General features: G+C 40.0%; 1 protein-coding gene and 1 long non-coding RNA gene across 6 annotated transcripts in view; one reads left to right on the top strand and one right to left on the bottom strand.

The window, feature by feature from the left end:
• The window catches only part of SNAP25 (synaptosome associated protein 25), an 84,780-nt gene that overhangs the window by 37,503 nt on the left and 28,160 nt on the right, over positions 1 to 19,117 (bottom strand). The window lies entirely within an intron of this gene.
• The window catches only part of LOC122237256, a 45,033-nt gene that overhangs the window by 25,532 nt on the left and 384 nt on the right, over positions 1 to 19,117 (top strand). The window contains exon 4 of one of the 5 annotated variants that reach the window (XR_006215578.1): positions 18,368 to 18,458. The exons of the other annotated variants lie outside the window; for them this stretch is intronic. This is a non-coding gene — a long non-coding RNA (uncharacterized LOC122237256). The remainder of the gene's footprint in view (positions 1 to 18,367; positions 18,459 to 19,117) is intronic. 5 annotated transcript variants of the gene reach the window in all.

Genomic DNA, 19,117 nt, shown 5'->3' with positions numbered 1-19,117 from the left:
TCAGGTCATCTCACGGTTTGTGACTTCGAGCCCCGCGTCAGGCTCTGTGCTAACAGCTCAGAACCTAGAGCCTGCTTCAGGTTCGGTGTCTCCCTCTCTCTCTGCCCTCCACCGCTCATGCTCTGTCTCTCTCTCTCAAAAATAAAATAAACATTAAAAGTTTATTGAAGATTCACTATATTCAACTGTGCCCAAAGAAGAATAAAGGGACTTTATAAACCAAGTTGGACAACTCTCCTTAATTATTAATAAAATCACACTAACGCTGACTGAGGGCTTACTCTTAGCTGGGCCCTATTTTAAGTGCTGTTCATATAACTTACATGAACCTTAAATGACATACGGTCTGCAAATTCTCACTATCCCCATTTTGTAAATTAGGAAACATGTTTAGAAGTTAACTCTATTAACCACACAGATAAATTTCAGATCAGGAATCTGGGTCATTTTCAAAAGCGTATTTTCAAAGCATATTTACTCTCAAAGAACATTGTGTGGCTAATTTTGTCTTTTAATCAAAAACTGGAAACTATTTTATTTTAGTCTAATTTATAGATTGGAAAATAACATAGATTGGTTTGGCAGGTACATCTCAGTATATCCCAGCTTTTGATATCATTTATCATCTCTACGCATGCTTTTATTTTATTATTATTTTTAATGTTTATTTACTTATTTTGAGAAAGAGAGAGCATGAGCAGGGGAAGGGGCAGAGAGAGAGGGAGAGAGGATCCCAAGCAGGCTCTGCACTGTCAGTAGGGAGCTCAATATGGGGCTTGATCCCACAAACTCCAAGATCATGACCTAAGCTGAAATCAAGAGTTGGAAGCTTAACCAACTGAGCCACCCAGGTACCCCTCTACCCATGCATTTAATCTCCAGTTCTTCTTCCCACCCCCTCGCCCCGGTTTTATGCTTATTTTAACTCTCTCTTTTTCCTAAATGTTACTGTGTTGTTCTTTCTATATCTTCTTGAATTGACAAAAGATTCATTTATTTTACATTTTTGTTGTTTTTGGTACAGTGTACTTATTACTGTAAATTATCCTGTGTTATTGTCGCCCTATCCTAAAGATTGGGGCGTACACTATAGCCTTTGTTATTTATTTCTAAATAGCATTAAATTTCAGTTTTAATTTCCTTTATTCAAATTTCTTCTGTTTCAATTTTAATTTCAAACAACTCAAGAGTTATCTGAAAGTATGATTTTAAAATTTAAATAATAGAAAAGAAGCTTAATAATAGAGGTATTTTGCTTGTCATTTCTAATTTTTTTCCCACCATAGGCAGCAAAGGTGACCCATATGATGTGGTTTTTGAATTTAGGTGAGATTTCCTTTGTATCCATGTCCATGGCCAATTTCTGGGAATGTTTGATTTGTGTTTAAAAAGAAAGTCTATTCTATCTTTGACTCTATCTTGCTACCAACCTACATCAAATTAAGCTGAAAATTTGTTTTTCAAACTCCCTGAAATCTTTAGTCAATTGGATCTATTGATCTCCATGTATTCAAGACCCCTGCAGTACTGTAACTTCATCATTTCTTCTTACATTTCAGCCCATTTTTTTCTTTTTAATATTTTGCAGGAGAACTGTCATATAATAGCCGATGATAGCTACTTTTTCATAGTAAATTGTAGCTTTTATCAATATTAAATAATAGAATTGCACCCATACTCCCCATTTCACTATATTACCTATCTACCTATCTATCTATCTATCTATCTATCTATCTATTGAAGTATAGGCATATAATGTTACATTAGTTTAAGCTGTACAACATAGTAATTTGTCAAGTCTGTAAGTTATACTACGCTCATCACATGTACAGCTATAATTTGACACCATACAGCACTATTATAATACCATTGACTATACTCCCTATGCCATACCTTTCATCTCCATGACTTATTCATTCTATACCTGGAAGCCTGTATCACCCATTCCCCTTCACTATATTTATGGTGCACAACTTTGATTAAACTCAAGGGTCTGGAATATACATCTTAGCCCTATCCTTTCCATCTTCTAAAACAAACCCAAACAACAATAGTAACAACAAACCAGATGTGGGAGCTCTCATGTGGCTCATGACTCAGAATCAAACAGTAAGGCAGTCACCTGTTTTCTATGAGTTTTTGCCCTTACCCTCAAGGAGTTGGTACTTGGATGTGTTTGGAGGCAGAATCTCTTTCCCCAACTACAATCTTTGGTTCTCTTTCCCCAACTACAGTGATAGGAGAATGTGATCAAGAATGGGCCTAATGCCATTATTTTTACTGGATGAAATTTCTCCTTGAAAGTGATGCAACCATAAGATCCAAAGTGCCTATTCTAGGGAAATAGTGAAGTGCAGTTACTGCATTTGAGACAAGTCCTCAAGACTCCTCAACCGCATCAGGAGCATTATTTATTCTGAATAATCAGAATTTGTCCCGGGTTCAAAGCAGCCATTCTCAATTAAGAAAAATCAGCTGCATCGATTCCAACATGCTATGTCATTATAACTCTTATTGCCTAAATATTATGCATAATAGTCATCACTTACTGGGAATGTGCTATGTGACAGGAATCAAACTAGGAATTTTGTACAAAGCTATGGGGGTTATATAGGAACCCCCAACCCTTTGCTACTCCAAATGCAGTCCCCAGACCAGCAGCATCAGCCTTACCAGGGAGCTTGTTAGACATGCAGAACCATGGGCTCCACCCCAGACCTCCTGAACAAGGTCATCTGGCATCAGGAGTTTGAGAAGTGTTGCCCTGAACCATGTTATCTCCATACTAAGCAAGAAAAGATGAAGTACAAGTTGACTCAATAACCAACCAAGATCACAGAGCCGGGAGAGGATGAGAATCCCAACACGGGGAGCCAGACTCAGTGTCTGCTCCATATTTCACTTTCCCCTTTCTACACCACCTGCCGATTTCCAGCAGCATTTGCTTCCCAAATGAATGGAAAGCTCCACGGGCCATGGGTTCCAAATGTCTCATAACAGTGTCCTGCACTTGAAGGGTGGACACACTGGCTAATTTCCATGAGATAGTCTTTCATTCAAAGAACAAAGGGAAGACGCTTATCAGAAAAAGAACACAGAGACTTTCCTCCTTCAAGTAACAGAGTCTGTGAAGGCTAAGACTTGTTTAACATGATTAGAGCTGGATAGTCCTGATAAACTCTTCCTCCGAAAATGATGATAATTAAATTATAGGTCTTAATGACAAACTAAGGATCAGAGCAGAGAATAACTTTTAGCAAGGTGGCAAGGTTCTGTTTATGCTTCTATTGTTAAAAACGGCCAGTTCTTAAATCTGCAGTGTTTATGGTGGTATAAGTTCTTCAAAGTGGGGACTGGACTTGGCTCCTTGTTATTCTACTTTGAATATTCCTGTGCATGAAATTCAACTTCCTTCTCTCTTCATTGTGGGACTCCTGGTTTTAACAAATTGTTTAGCTGAATAAAAAAATATCTTTCAGATATGAAGAACAAGTGGCTCATAAATAAATGGATTTACCACCTCACTTTCATTTTATGCCCATTATCTAGGTCACAGATGAGTCACAAGTGCTCACGATAGCACTTCTCTGTAGCATGGTCTAAGGTCTCTTTGCATCGAAATCTTTTTAGCTGCTTGTAAAAATGCAGACTGCCAGTTATAGCACCTATGGGAAGAGACTGATGATGGTGGGGCTAGAATTAGCATTTTCAGTAACAACCATAGGTCCTTCTTATGCTCCCTAGAATGGGGGGATTCATGTATAACTTCACATAGGGTGAAAAGCTTTGCACGTATCCAAGGGGAAACTCTTATAAAACCATCCTATGATAAAACCATCTAAAAATGCAAATACATTTGCATGGCTATTTTGCATTTGCATGGCTATTTTGATCTGAGGTGGCAGCCTCTGGTTCTCCCCCACCATGTTTTCACAATATTTGATGGTATAGAATGGGCTAGGTTAAACACTATGAATGCATTTCTTATAGGGAAATTTGCCTTAAGAAACCATCTCAAGTGACAGATATTTCAACCAGCTCACAGATATGTCACTGCTTCCCCAGTCTCTCTGATGGAAGTCACTGACCAACATTATAGCTAGCTTCCTTTCAAGCTTGGCTTCTTTATTTTCTAAACCGTTGCACTCCACCCCATTCCTAAATGGGACTCTGTGACTGTACATCTAGATATATAAACAAATAAAGTCCTGATCTGGTTTCTTTTGAAAAGAAAATTCTGACTTCCCTGATAAGCCCCTTCCCTGGACTATTCTGGGCATAATAACAGCAATGGTAATAGGTGGCTTCAGCTTTGTAATTTAGGGTCCTGGTCTGTGACCCTAAAGCAGCCGGCCTCCACGCAGCCAGCTCTGGCATCTCTTAATTGCAACAGGGCTGTCAGCCACAACCAACACTGATTATGCCTAAATCTCTCCTTTCAAAAGTGCCAATGTTTCCTTTGTTTTGCAAATGCAGCCAAATGGGTATTTAGCTTTGTATGATGCCACAGTTCCTGATTGTTGACTTGGGAACTGAAGCCTGAAGCAGTGAGGACTCACTGACCAGGAAGAAAAGGAAGGGCAGAACCAAACCTCATTTCATTTACCCTGATCATAGTCATAGCAAACCACAATAATTGGTTAGCCATCTACCCAATGTTTACCGAGTGTTATGCTAGTGCAGCCACAACTGGCATGCAGCTGGAGAGGAATGGCCACCTCTAAGAGATGGCTCTAGGGGCTCTAGCTAGAAGCCTTTTGCTTTCGGGTTTTCTCCTCCATCTTGCCTAGGAGGGAACTGATGAAAATGTTTGTATTCCAAGGAATCCGGCTAGTTCCTGGGAGAACGGTAATATCCATGCAGGACTAACACTTGGCCACATGAAAAACAAGTCTTGTTACTCCCTAAATAAAATGGTTTCACTCAGGAGTGAATGAACAGACAAAATCCAAGACGAAGCAGAAAGAACCCTTTCTGGGGGCACCTGGGTGGCTCAGTGGGGTTAAGCGTCTGACTCTTGATTTTGGCTCAGGTCATGGTCTCGCGGTTCATGAGTTCGAGCCCCACATCCAGCTCTGCGCTGACAGCCTGGAGCCTGTTTTGGATTCTCTGTCTCCCTTTCTCTCTGTCCCTCTCCTGCTCGTGCTCTCTTGCTCTCAAAAAATAAACATAAAAAAAAAAGAAACAAAAAAAACAAACCCTTTCTATGCCCACAGGACTGAGGCAACACTTGGAAGCTGCTGTATGCTCACTGACAGTCTTGCCTTCAGCAATAAATAATGGATGCTGGTGCTCTGTTCAGCCCCCTAGGATCACCCTCACTCATTCCACATGGGGGTCCCCCAGTTTCTGCATATTTCATGCCTGACTCACTCCTCTAGTTTTTGCATATTTCACTCCTGACTTTACGCCTTTTTGTAAGACCGCCCTAAGGCTGCTTCACCTGATCCACTGAGAGATGTAAGTGCCTGGGTCTCCCCAGGGCAGACCTGCAGCTGGTGGTGACCGACTAGCACAGCAGAACAGAAGCCCTGCTGTGTTTGCCTTAAGGCAAGACATAGCCTAAAATATAATGGACCATCCAACCAAAGGGTCCTGCCAGATCTAAGACCTCTCCTCCCATCACTCCACCGCCTGGCTTCCTCTCTATCTCACTGTCCTGCTTCCTCCTCTCCCATTCTTGTTTCTCCTGGCAGCACTTCCTTAATAAATCACTTGCATACAAATCCTTGTCCAAGGGTCTGCTTCGGAGGAAACCAGCCGAAGACAACTTCCATGGGCTTGTGAGTTATATTTTATGAAATACGGATGATTGTAAAGCAGGTACTGAAAGGAATGAACAAATCATTCCATCAGGAAAGGGGTGGGGCAGGGGGGAGAACAAAAATTCCCTGTATTCCTAGCCATGCCAAAGAATGGTAAGTCCAGCCAAAATTGGAAGAATCCACATCCAAAACATCACAGAGTGGCTAGAACTTGAGGGTTATCAGAGGACTATCCTCATAGGAGAAAGGGAGGCTCAGAGAGGCACAGTAGTTTTCTGGAGGTCACATCATCATCTAGAGCCCAAATCTATCTTTTAACTCCCAATCTAGGGCTCATCCTAAAGTAGTGTTGCAACCGCAAACATCAGAAAACTTGGGAGGAAGAGACTAGTCTTGTCTGAGCTCACTGAATGTTTTCAGAATGTATAAAAACACCATGACTAATGCCAATGTGGCCTGTGCTCTTTTCCTACTGTTAATCTGAGGCAGTTGCTCTTTTTATTCATCATCCATCATCTCTCTGCTAACAAAACCCAAACTGTAGTTTCTTCTAGCATAGATCTCTTCCGGCGGGTACTGGTCTTCGTATACAAGTTTCTATCTCCTGAATTAAAAAAAAAAAGGCATATGAGCCATATGGGATTTATCAAAGAACCTGTAGTATTTGTGACGCTAAACTAGTTGATTTTTGGCATTTTCCTTCTGGAGACATAAACAATTTGACAGGTAAATGATGTTGATTACCATGATCTATTTTCCTAGGAAAGGTGTCATAATGAAGACACCCAAAGCCAGGTCCCCCATATCCTAGACCTGTTAGCATATGAAGTTTGTTCAAAACCCTGGGCTTCTTGCATTTTCTTCACAATTAAAGCATACATGCACACCAGATTATAACTTAATCTTTTTTAAAATTGGTTTTAATGGACTCATGTTTCAAACTTCATTCTAAGTAGTAATATCTATACAACGAGAAGTTTTATATGTGAATTGTGTTTTCTCAATATATTGGATATATTGAAATAGACATACAACTATTCAAATTTTTAAAAGCAAGTTTTATCATACTCTTAAACTCATCTGTGTGTGTGTGTGTGTGTGTGAGAGAGAGAGAGAGAGAGAGAGAGATACTTGGAAGTTCGTTGCTTAAAAATATGGGGAAGGGTCACCCACCATACTCTTGCCTTCATTTCCACATGTCTGACCCATGTAGAGAGGACAAAGACAGGCAAGAGAAGATTGACAAAAAGGGGCTGTGAGTTTGAGCAAAATCTAGAGTGTGGTGGCCAGGGCATAGAAGTGGAACTTTGTGTGTGTGTGTGTGTGTGTGTGTGTGTGTGTGTGTGTGTATGTTTAAATACCTTTATCTTAGAATCTGGGAGCCCACAGAATAAATGAGTGATTTCCATCAAATGATCATATTCATTAATTGTGGGTAACTTGAAGCTGAGATGGGATCAGGGAGGTCAAGGTCTTTGAAATCACACTGTACTAAAGATGAATGAAGGTGTGAGGGTGTTTAGCTGAGAGAAAAGGCAGGGAAAGACTCAACAGTTAACTACAAGGAAGGGACATTAGACTTGTTCTATATGAACCCTTAAGTTATTTGTTATTTAACTTAAAATTCCTTGGCACGGGTATATGCTACTTGTAAACTGTACACCAGAGGTGGTTGGTAAACACTGTATGCACCAGAATCAGGAATATACAGTTCTGGGCTGGGCAGTTAGCATTTCAAAGATTTTTAATCAGAAGCCCACATTCCTAAGTCAGGCTCTGGATGAGCATGAAGCCTGCTTGGGATTCCCTCTCTTCCCCTTCTCTGTCTGCCCCTCTCCTCCTTAAAATAAATAAATAAACAAACATTTTAAAAAGTCTTTAAGGGGTGCCTGGGTGGCTCAGTTGGTTAAGCATCCAACTTCAGCTCAGGTCATGATATCAGGGCTTGTGAGTTCAGGCCCCACATTGGACTCTGTGCTGACAGCTCAGAGCCTGGAGCCTGCCTCAGATTCTGTCTCCTTCTCTCTCTGCCCCTCCCCCTCTCTTTCTCTAATATAAATAAACATTAGGGAAAATTTTTTAGGTAAAAAAAAAAAATCTTTAAAATAAAAGAAGCCTGCATCCCTGAGAGAGTTACCATAAGAGCTTCAACTTCCTTTTTCTGTGGTGCACTGGCAGGTTTGCTAACTAACGAAATATATGTTAGGAATGACTTCTCACTGGTGAAATGAGTATTCAAAATATGTGAATTGGCTAGAAATACTTTACAGGCACTAACATCCCCCATAACATAAATAGGGTGTGTGTGTGTATGTGTATAGTTGGTCTGGATCTACACTATTGACTTAAAGTTTAAATTTGGTCCTTTATTTTGTTATGATTAGGCAATTCTCTTGCCCACTGGTTCTCACCTGGAGAGTTTGTTAAAGCTGAGATTGCTGATGTAGTAAGTGATACTGGAATGGTGTCTGAAAATTTGCACTTCTAAGAAATTCTCAGGTGATAACCGCTGCAGACAGTGCAGGAAGCACACTTTAAGAACCACCGCTCCTGGGGGCCAGGGTGGCTTAATCAGCTGAGCGTCCGACTGGCTCAGGGCACGATCTCCCAGTTGGTGAGTTCGAGCCCCATGTTGGGCTCGCTGCTGTTGAAGCAGAGCCTGCTCAAGATCCTCTGTCCCCCTCTCTCACTGCCATTCCCCTGCTCACACTCTCTCTCAAACATAAATAAACGTTAAAATAAAGAAAGAAAGAAAAATACACTGCTCTTACCTGATCTGATTACAAGGTCACCTGAATCCTGTTACTAGAATATTGCTGCATCTTCCCTGGATAAGCCTTTTATGGAAGGTGCTTGCTGGAGTGCCCAAAGAAAGCTGGGACATCGTGTTGGTAGAACAGGTTGTTCAACTAGGAGGGTGGCTTCTTTCTAAAAAGTATTGCATGTTGTATGGAAACCAATTTGACAGTAAATTTTATATATTAAAAAATAAATAAATAAATAAATAAATAAAATAAAATAAAATAAAATCAAGTATTGCATGGAGGAAAGAATTCATCCCGAGGCTTGTTTCCCTTGAACATAAAACCCACTCTCAAAGTCATAGGAGAAGAGAGCTATAAACATCACCTGACTACTAAAGGCTGCAGATATCTATTAAATAACTACTGGCAAATAGCAAATTGGCAGAAGTCAATTTACTACAAACTCTAAGGAACAAAAAAACAGAAACACTAGGAAGTTATAGGATAACAGAGTTGGGCTCAATAAAGAACATTGACAAGATCTACCCAAAGTCTGGGTTGGAAATCTTGGATGAAGTGAATTCCTGTTCTTAGAAAACAATCAAGGAAAGCCTAGTGGCCGATGGTGGCCAAAATTCAGTCAAGAAAAGGGACACTGGATTCCCTTCCAAGCCTGAGGTCTCTGGTTCTATGAAAGAAGTTGAGGTGTATGAAAATTTAGATGGACCTAATTCTATCCTCTTATCCTTTTTGGGAAAGATTTGCCATGCAGGAAGGAAAACCATCTGCTTCTCAATATTAAAAGATCCACTGTGGTTGTAAGTAAGGAAGACATTCCCTAAGTGGACAGGTTTCAGGCAGGAGCTAACTTACCTGCAAAGTTGCTTGATGGAGGTGAGAAGATCAAAAATGACAAATTAATGATTATTTCCCAGATTAATCTGACAATATCATATCAAAGAATATAGGCATTCACCCTGGACTTAATTATTTTTACCTTCGATGGAGATAATCATTATTATGTTTTTGCCTTAGATAACAGTTCTGCTATGTCTCTTCTTGAAGCAACCAGGACCCAAAAACACAATCCTACTGCAAACAAACTTATCATGATCCAACCTACTTAAATAGTTAAGCTAAGAGACTCATGGGAAATTATTTGCTCCAAAAATGAATTTGCTGCAGGGTTTCTTCAAATAGCAAAGCTCCTAGCTTACGTTATAACATGTCATAGACTGTTAAGTACTTGACAGAAAGAATGGGACCAAAAACTAAAAAGTCTGGCCAAAGTGTCGGGAGTCCCGGCTGATGGCACAAGAGTTCCAACTGATGATAAAGTGTCTCTGAAGTGATTGTGTAAGTCATTGGAAACCAAAGACTGATTTATAAAATTAGATTTACCCAAATCTCCAATGCTTGAGATAAGTAACTAATGTGACAGTAACTACTGCAGTGTATAAATTTGGCTTCTTTAGTTACTCTATTTGACACTCACTATCATTAATGTGGAGTGGATTTAAGAAGCACTTTGGACTAGCCTTTGTGGGCAGAGGGCCTGGGGATTTTTATTTATTTATTTATTATTATTATTATTATTATTATTATTTTGCATGTACTGAAAATATCAGAGAGAAGGAAGCTTTCTGTGGTCAAATGGTAAGACGTTCATGCTGGATAAGTCTCCACCCAGTGTGAGTGTCCATGTTCACTTCTGTTATTGAATGTGTGTTTGATCATTGCTAGTTTCAAGGTACAATTTCAACAACTTAAAAACATGATTCTCATAAAAACATAGAGTGAATATGTGTCAAAGGTTTATTTCACTCATTAATGAGGGAACCAATAAGATGATAAATTTGGTTTGAAGTTAATTCATATATAATCATGCTGGAACGAGATTGCCAAATAGACACAAAGCTAGTTAATATCTTATAGGGCAATAAAACTGTAACTTTTATAGTTGTCTTTTTTACCACACATAATCTTTTAAATCAGCACACAAAAATCTTCGAGTTAAGAAACATGTAACTTCACAGAGTATGGAGCCTAATCAAAAGTTAATAGTAAGTTAAACAAAGAGAATTACATAATATTTGAGTGGGTCCATTAGACATGCATCCATCCTTTGCCTTATTTCCTAGTTTAGGATAATTTTTCTCAATAATAGAAACGAGTGAGTTTTTCTTTGGGCACTATGCCATTATATTTGGTAGCAGCCACCAGCTGAACTTTTTGCCCCAGAAGGCTGAGTGGATATTCATGTGTTCTCCTAGTGCACTTAGTGAAGCATCTTAAACATCTTATGCCCATGGTTCTCAAACCTGGTGGGAGAATGGTGGGGCACATTAAAATCTCTTAAGGAGCTTCAAAAACTCCAGATACCCAGCCAACACCCCAGACCAATTCAATGAGAATCTCCGAGAACGGGTCACAGGCAGCAGTATATTTTAAAACTCTTCAGGTGATTCTAAGATAAATCAAGACTGAAACCACTGTACTACTTAGAAGCAATATATGTATGTGTATACATAAATTTATTTTAAAATTAGGATCATACTAAGGTATATTTATCCTGTTTCTTCTTTTATTATTAATTACACTTTGAAAATTTTCATTAATCATTAAACATTGCTTGGGGCACTTGGATGGCTCAGTCGGTTAAGCATGCAACTCTTCATTTCAGCTCAGGTCATGATCTCACAGTTTATGAGTTCAAGCTCCACATGGGGCTGTGTGCTGACAGCACAGAGCCTGCTTGGGATTCTCTCTTCCCTTCTCTCTCTGCGCCTTCCCTGCTCTCTTTCTCTCTCTCTATCAAAAATAATAAATAACTTAAAATCATTAAACATTGCTCAAATGCCATTTTCTTACTTTTTATTTTTTCAAATTCCATTAAAATTGTTTTAATGTTTATTTTATTTTTAAAGAGACAGAGAGAGCATGAGTGGGGGAGGAGAACAGAGAGAGAGAGAGAGAGAGAGAATCCCAAGTAGGCTTCCCACTCAGCCCCACAGATCTCACAATTGTGAGATCATGACCTGAGCCAAAATCAAGAGTCAGACACTTAAGTGACTGGGACACCCAGGTGCCCCTCAAATGCTATTTTAAAAGAATGTATTGTGTTTCATATAAATGTATTATGATTTATCTGGCTATCTCTTATTCCTGGACTTTTAATGCTATGTTTTCTTTTCTCTTTCTCTTTCTTTTTTTCCCATTATAGGCTAGACTGCCATGAACATATTTATATAAAAACTTTATCTACATCTTGGATTATTTCCTTACAATGGACTTCCGGGATTGGATTTATAGGGCAAAGAAAATAAATGTTTTAATTTTTTTTGTTTATTTATTTTTGGGAGAGACAGAGATAGAGAGAGAGAGAGAGAGAGAGCACGAGCAGGGGAGGGGCAGAGAGAGAGAGGGAGACAGAATCTGAAGCATGCTCCAGGCTCTGAGCTGTCAGCATGGAGCCCGATGCGGGGCTCGAACTCACAGATTGTGAGATCATGACCTGAGCTGAAGTTGGACGCTTAACTGACTGTGCCACCCAGGTGCCCCTGAAAATAAATGTTTTAAAGACATTTATTTCTACAAAGTCTTATAAATATATACTTTTTAACTGATGATTTCCTCAATTATTTATTTATGAAATATTTGCATATGCCAAGAACAGTTAAAAAATCATTTTTAAAAGTCTCCCTCAAAGGGCATTTTTAAGTTTAATACAGCTAAAAGTTATTTTAGTGTGTATATGGAAAGACTTAAATCCCTAATTTGAGATTTCCCCCAAACAGCTTCTTTTCTCAATGTCATTTGTGGAACAATTCATTCTTTCTCCATTAATGTATGTAACATAAAATATGTAAATTACTACTCATAATTGCAGAGAGCAAACTGAGGGTTACCAGGGTGGGAGGTTGGTGGGGCGATGGTGAAACAGGTGAAGGGGATTAAAAGTACATTCATCGTGAGGAGCACTGAGTAATGTATAGAATTGTTGAATCACTATATTGTACACCTGAAACTAATATTAACACTGTATGATAACTATAATGGAATTGATTTTTAAAAAATATATAGGTTAGTTAACTGTACTTTGTAATAGTGGATAGACTCACAGATGCACATGAAAAAGACAGACTAGTAACAAACGATTTTGAGTATATTCTTGTCTCAATTTTAACCATTGCTATTTCTTGGAGTGATCTAGTTGTGGTTTTAACTCTCACTCACTCCCTTACAGAACTCTTAGGTGTTGAAAAACAACTTGAAAGCTCATCCTCTCTAAGATGGCTTTAATCTGTCTGCAAGCAGCTTGTAGCTTTGCCAATAACAGACCTGCCTAAATCCATCTGTTCTACTTTAAATATTCTTCCTGTGTAATATTGGCTATACCTTGCATTATCTCTGAAGAAAGGTTTTTCTATGTAATGTCCCAGACTGACTTATTAACAATTCTGAATTTAGTGAGATCCATTTTTATGTATTTTTGTTTATATTTATTTATTTTTAATATTATTTCTACAGTCAGCATAATATCATTGACCAATGCTTAATAGCCCTATTGAAAATCATTAAATGAAGCCCGAAGTCATCAAAGCCAGATTACACTCAAGAAAACAGAAACATTTTCAATGAATATAGGACACCAATCTTCTCCCCCCTCACCCGCAAGATGCCTCTGTTAGATCAGAGGAAAGGCAGACTTGCCTACTAAGTTTTTTAATGAGTTGCATTTCATTAGCTATTGCTCTTTTTTAACTCTGTTGTGTCTGAGAAACCTTTATGGTGCCTCTCCTGCCAGGCATTACACAGACCACTAGTGATTGCATATTACAAAGAGAAACAGCTGACTTCAGTAAATTTTCACCCATAACCCCGAGAAGACAGAGGAAGGTGTGTGTATGTGAGTGTGTGTTGCTGTTCCAGAAACTGGGGAGAGCTTACCCTGATCCATTCACCCTCACCTACCCAGCCTCTGTCTTGGTCAAGAACTTATTTGCTCCTTTGAAGGATACACTGCCAGATGGTGGACAAGAATTAAGGGTGTCACCTATGGCCAGGGCCCTTTTAGTGATCAACCTTTGAAGTGCTTTCTGGCACCAGAGTCCATGTTAGACCATCCTGACTTTTGGAAATCTGGCACGTTGGCAGTTGTGTTCATTATACTCACTCAAGGGCTCCCCTGGACTCTGTAACCTCACAAACTCAAAGAAGCAGACCTTCAGGTCTTTTACCAAAACCAGGCTATGGGCTGCGTCGACACCTTCTAGGGAAGGGATCCCTCCAAGTCTTTTCAAGGACCTTTGGCTAGCAGATGACTGTGCTGCAGAGTCCTAGTGTGCTTCAGCAAACTTTTACCTAAAATGAAGAAACAGAAGCTTCAGACCCCCTATTATGGCTGAGCTGAAGGAGGAGGTGGAGGAAACTTTTCTGAGGTCAAGGAGGCACAGAGCAGATTGTATCTCAGAAGTTCCTGAGGCTCTGGGACCTCCCATAGCATGGGAAAAGCCTCAAGGAAGGCAGGCCTAACTAGCCCACACATTGCCTTAAAAACATGATTTTTTTCTTCAGAGGATTCTGAATGGCTGTTTCCCTTACTGCTGCAAGCCCCAAGACGTCCTTTCCTGTTTCCCCTCCAGTACTCAAAGTGTTTACAAAGCAAGCAGCTCAGGATGGGGCCAACTGCTCAAAACAAGCCCTAGATTTATAGAAACTTCCACAAGTTCTCCCAAAGGCACTTCTCCACTGGCAGTGAGAGTAAGGCAAAGAGGTAGCCCTAGGCTGTCTTCTTCCAGGAGTCAATCCTGAGCCAAGAATCTGAGTGCAAGAGGTTTACTGGGGAAACTCCAGTAATCCCAACCCACTCTGCTGCCCTGGGAGACCAGGGAGGGGGTGGAGGAAGTCAACCAAGAAAGGGATAGAAGCCTAGCAAGATAATCTCATTCTGCAGGGAGTTCTGATATGTAAAATACACCCTAGAGGACATCCCACCTCAAGGCCAGTGTGTTGGGCTTTTGGACCAGTCAGTTATTGGTGAAAGCCACTCAATGGGACCAGGAGACAAAAACTCCCTGCATTTCTGGAAACCTGTAAGGATGAGGCAATCCTCTATGGGGTTATACACAGGCAATGCTTTGCATGGGGAAAGTCATAAGTTGCCTTTAGCAGCAAAACCTACAGAATCTGAGCAGTGGGCTGGTAGAAAGGATCCAAGGGGATGTCATGGGGGGCTACAGTGTCCACTATAGGAACTCTCTGGGGATAGATCTTCCTGCAGCTCTGGGCCAAGCTAGTTCTCAGGACTGGAGAGAAGATGTCTTGCCCAAAGCAGGTGGTAAGCCATCTGTGGGCTCTGTGGGAACACGAGGGCACATCCTGCTTATGGAACCTTGCCAGTCAGCAGGGTAGAAGGCCTGGCCAGGTCACCCCGAAACCTGCCTGGCCAGACCCTTTGTAGGTGTCAACACCTTTTTTCCAGTCCCAGGGTGTGGGTGATGCGTAGATAACAGAACGTTTTTGGGTCATTAAATTGCACACACTGCCAGACAACCCCAAATATACCTTTATAGTTAGTTAGTACTGAATGATATTCCAAAGGGGAATTGCCCTGCATGTAAAAATTACATTTTCAACCTTCATCACTCTAAGAAGTTCGACAAAAAGTCCTCAGTCTTGCTAAATGTCCACAACCTGTGGCTACTCAGCCACTCATCCAAAGGCCCTAATAATAGGGAATGATCACTGAATGCTTAGTGTTTGCCAAGCCCTGTTTAGATCCTTGGATGTAATAACACAGTTTAACAGTCCCAGCAACTCTATGTGAGACAGGTGCCTTAATTGTCTCCATTTTATGGATAGGACACCAAGGCACAGAGGGGTTAAGTGGATGGCCTCCAGTTCCACAGCTACTGAATGGCAGAGTTGGGATTTGAAGCTAGAGAGCCTGAATCCAGAGTCTTTGCCACTGATCACTGTGGACATTCAGCCCTAAGTGCTTATGAATAGATTCGGAATGAGATGAAACCAGAATTCCATCAATATTCAGTTTAAGACCTAGTGAGTGAATTCTACTTTAAAAGTTAGATCCCACTTTGACCCTTGTCTACTCTTCTTATAGTTTAATAGGTGAGAAATGAGAGATATGGGTAAAGGGAGGTGATCCCGCAGTTCTTAGTATCCACAGAGCCTCATTCTTAGTCTACGGTTTTTCTATCTGCCATAGTGTCTCATTCAGGGTCTTCAGCTACTTTCTTCCTTGAAAACAATAATTAAGAGCTGCTAACATTTACTAGATCCTTTTTTTATATTTTATTATTTTTTATTTTTTAAAAATGTTTATTTTTGAGAGAGAGAGTGCGAGCCAGGGAGGGGTAGAGAGAGGGGGACAGAGGATCAGAAGCAGTCTCTGCCATCAGCACAGAGCCTGATGAGGGGCCTGAACTCATGAACCACAAGATCATGACCTGAGGCAAAGTCAGATGCTTAACCGAACAAGACACCCAGGCGCCCCTATTAGGTCCTTAATATAATATACACCAGGTTCTTTACTAGGCACCACATGTGCCATTTTATTTCATCCTAGTTATATGCCTGTGACATAGGAGCACATTATTATCTTGAATTTTTCAGATAGAAAAATCTTAGGCAAGCTTAAATATTTTGCCCAAGGTTACACAATTAGCAAGTAACCAAAACCTAAATCTCTTTTATTATAGAATCAATTGCTTTAATTAGTGTCAAGAAAAATTATCAAAAACTTAGAAATGAAGCAAAAGGACTATAGCATCCTTCTATAGCATACAAAAACATTGTCTAATAGACTCATCCAAGGATCATCTAATTTTCTGAGGGAATATGCTTTTGTTTTGCTTACTATTTTTTTCCTTTCTCTTTCAACTGCTTTATTGGTATATGATTGATGAACAATAAATGTACATATTTAAAGCATAGAATGTGACACATTTTGTCAGAGGTACTTTGCTATGAAACCATCACCAGGATCAAGGTCATAAATAAATCCATCACTCCCAAAAGTTTTTACTATTTACTCTCAATTAGAGACCAGACTATCAATTTAGATGTTACCTTATAGAAAACTGAGCAAATGACCTTCATTCAGTAGAGATGCAAATGATTTCTTTGGTAGAAAAGATAATCCCAAGTGTTACAGTTTTATTGCCCTGTAGGACATTAATCAGTTTCATACTTAGCTGAGGAATTCATATTATTATTCCTTTCTTGACTGTCTATATAAATCTTTGTTCCTCAAATGCTCTGTGAATGAGCTTTTCAGCCTCCTGGTTCACTAATGACATGAGTGAACCCCTGACATATATTCACTGTATGTTGGTAGAAGAGTCATGGTTTAACTCTGGAAATTGTATTTTGTCACTACTGAGTTTGCATATGTGCATCTCAGAATGAGTTGATGTGTCCTCGTCCATAGGCCCTTCCAGACAGCAAATCAGGGCACATATTGTTTTATCCACCTAACAATGGTAAAGCTCTAGATGTTTCTAGAAGATCATAGCTGCCATGGTAGAAAGCAAGTCTGTGATTCTCCCTCATTCTTATTTGGTACATACTGGTGGAGTGACCTGGCAAACACTGTGTCCAGAGAATTTGTGCCTTGAGTCTCCCTGAGTTCCTGTTCTTTCTCTTCCAACATACTTGAGATTTTTTTCTCCATAGCTATACAAATATCTAAAATTTCCATAAATTTGCTTTCTAGGAGGTGGGTATCATAGACAAACAGGCTTTTCTGGGTCTGTGGTCCAAGCAGCTAGAACCTCGAGGGGATGTGATAAAAATGAAAGATTTCATGAATAACAAAATGTTAAGACAAAAGCCACCAGGAAAGGTTAGCCTGTCTTAATCACAAGTGCAAACATCACTCCCTTCAAATAGATTTATGTGTTGCTTTTCTGAGGTAGTGGTAGGTTTGTTTAACATTTTCCAAGGAATCAGATCTCATGCTTATTAATCATTTGCTCCCTCAGGAGCAAACCTGATGAAAATTGCTTACCTATTTAACTTTGACTGTAACCCTCCAAACCCCTGTCATTTTGTTTGCCAGAATATCACCCCTCCTTATCTGGCCAGCTTCCATCCGGCCTTCAAAATTCAGTACAAATGGCATCTCCCAGAGGAGGCTGGTAGCCTGGGCCATGGCTCCTCTGGATTCAGGTGTCCTGGCCTGGCAGTTTTCACCTTGTACTACATTGGTCTCTTTATGTTATCTACATCCCCCACCACCCTAGGCAGGTTCTCAAAGAGCACCCTTTTAGTACCAGGGGCTAGTACACAGAAATCATGGAGTAAATAATTTGAGGACAAAAATCATAGCTCATACTTCTTCATAACATTTGTGTTTGACATGATGCTATGTCTCAAACTTGAGTAGGCACTCATATATACGTTGCTTAATTATTTCCTGCAGCTTTCTGGCACTAATCTTCCTTTGACCATTTTTGAGGCAGTATGTTGTCATGTTAATATTAATTAATGTAAACATGTTAATATTTATTAGAGAGTCCAATAAGCAACTTAAGAAATTATACATATGCACACACACACACACATACACACACATACATTCATTCACTGGTACTGAAGGCTTATGAGCAGATGCAAATGTTAGAGAAACACATGAAGGTTTCTCTTTTGGAGAATTTAGAGACTACTCTTGGCCAGCTGGATGTTATTTTTGTGGGGGCCTGGTTAATACACCCAGAAAATGTATACCCATGCACCGTTTATCAGTGGGCTCTGGGTCTAAGCGAATGGAAGGTTATCAATATCTCCCGACACTGAAGTCGTGAAGCTGTACTTTACACTCTTCCACTTATTTAGACTTGACCAGCTTCTTTAGAAATGCCCTGGACACCAGAATCAGCTCTATTTCAAAACAGTTTGTGGATTTTGGTTGAAGACTATTTTAGAGGTAAGTAGTTGTCTGAAGAAAATGGGTTCCCTAACTAAAGAAACAGCATTTTTAAACATAAGTATAGAATCAGAGATCTTAAAAAGGTCTTGAAAGTTAAAGTCAGGTTTTTTTTTCTTTATGAAGAATGTTGGCTAACTGAGTGCTAGCTAGCATATGGTCCAAGAGTGGCAGCATCCGTCAGCATACCCAGGAAACTTGCTAGAAATACACGTTCATGAGCCCCATTCTAGATCTGCTGAATTGGAGTATGAGGGTGCTGCCCCCAAATTTGTTTTAACAATCTCTCCATGTGATCCTGATGGTCATGAGTCTGGGACTTGCAGAATCAGAAGTTTCCAGAAGGCCAGCTGTCCTTGGGAAGCAAAATAATTAGTTCTGCAGGTTCTCCATAAAATCACTGGGAGAGCCTGGAAAAACCAGATTCTTGGGCTCCAACCTCAGAGATTCTAATCGAGTAGGTTTAGAGTGGGGTTTATGAACTGGCATTTCTACCAAGTCATATGGTGATTCTGCTGGTCCCCGGACCACACTTTGAGTTGTGAGGACAGACACCCAGAAAGCTATCAGCTCATCCTACGTGGCTACAAAAGCTATACTCCATCTAGCTGGAACATCATGAAAGCTTGGTGACTACAAGGAGGGGTTTTCCTTTTCTT

This window comes from Panthera tigris, chromosome A3 (assembly GCF_018350195.1).
Source record: "Panthera tigris isolate Pti1 chromosome A3, P.tigris_Pti1_mat1.1, whole genome shotgun sequence".
NCBI classification, from domain to species: Eukaryota; Metazoa; Chordata; class Mammalia; order Carnivora; family Felidae; genus Panthera; species Panthera tigris.
Note: the sequence above shows the minus strand (reverse complement) of the source record. Positions and strands in the feature narration are given on the sequence as shown.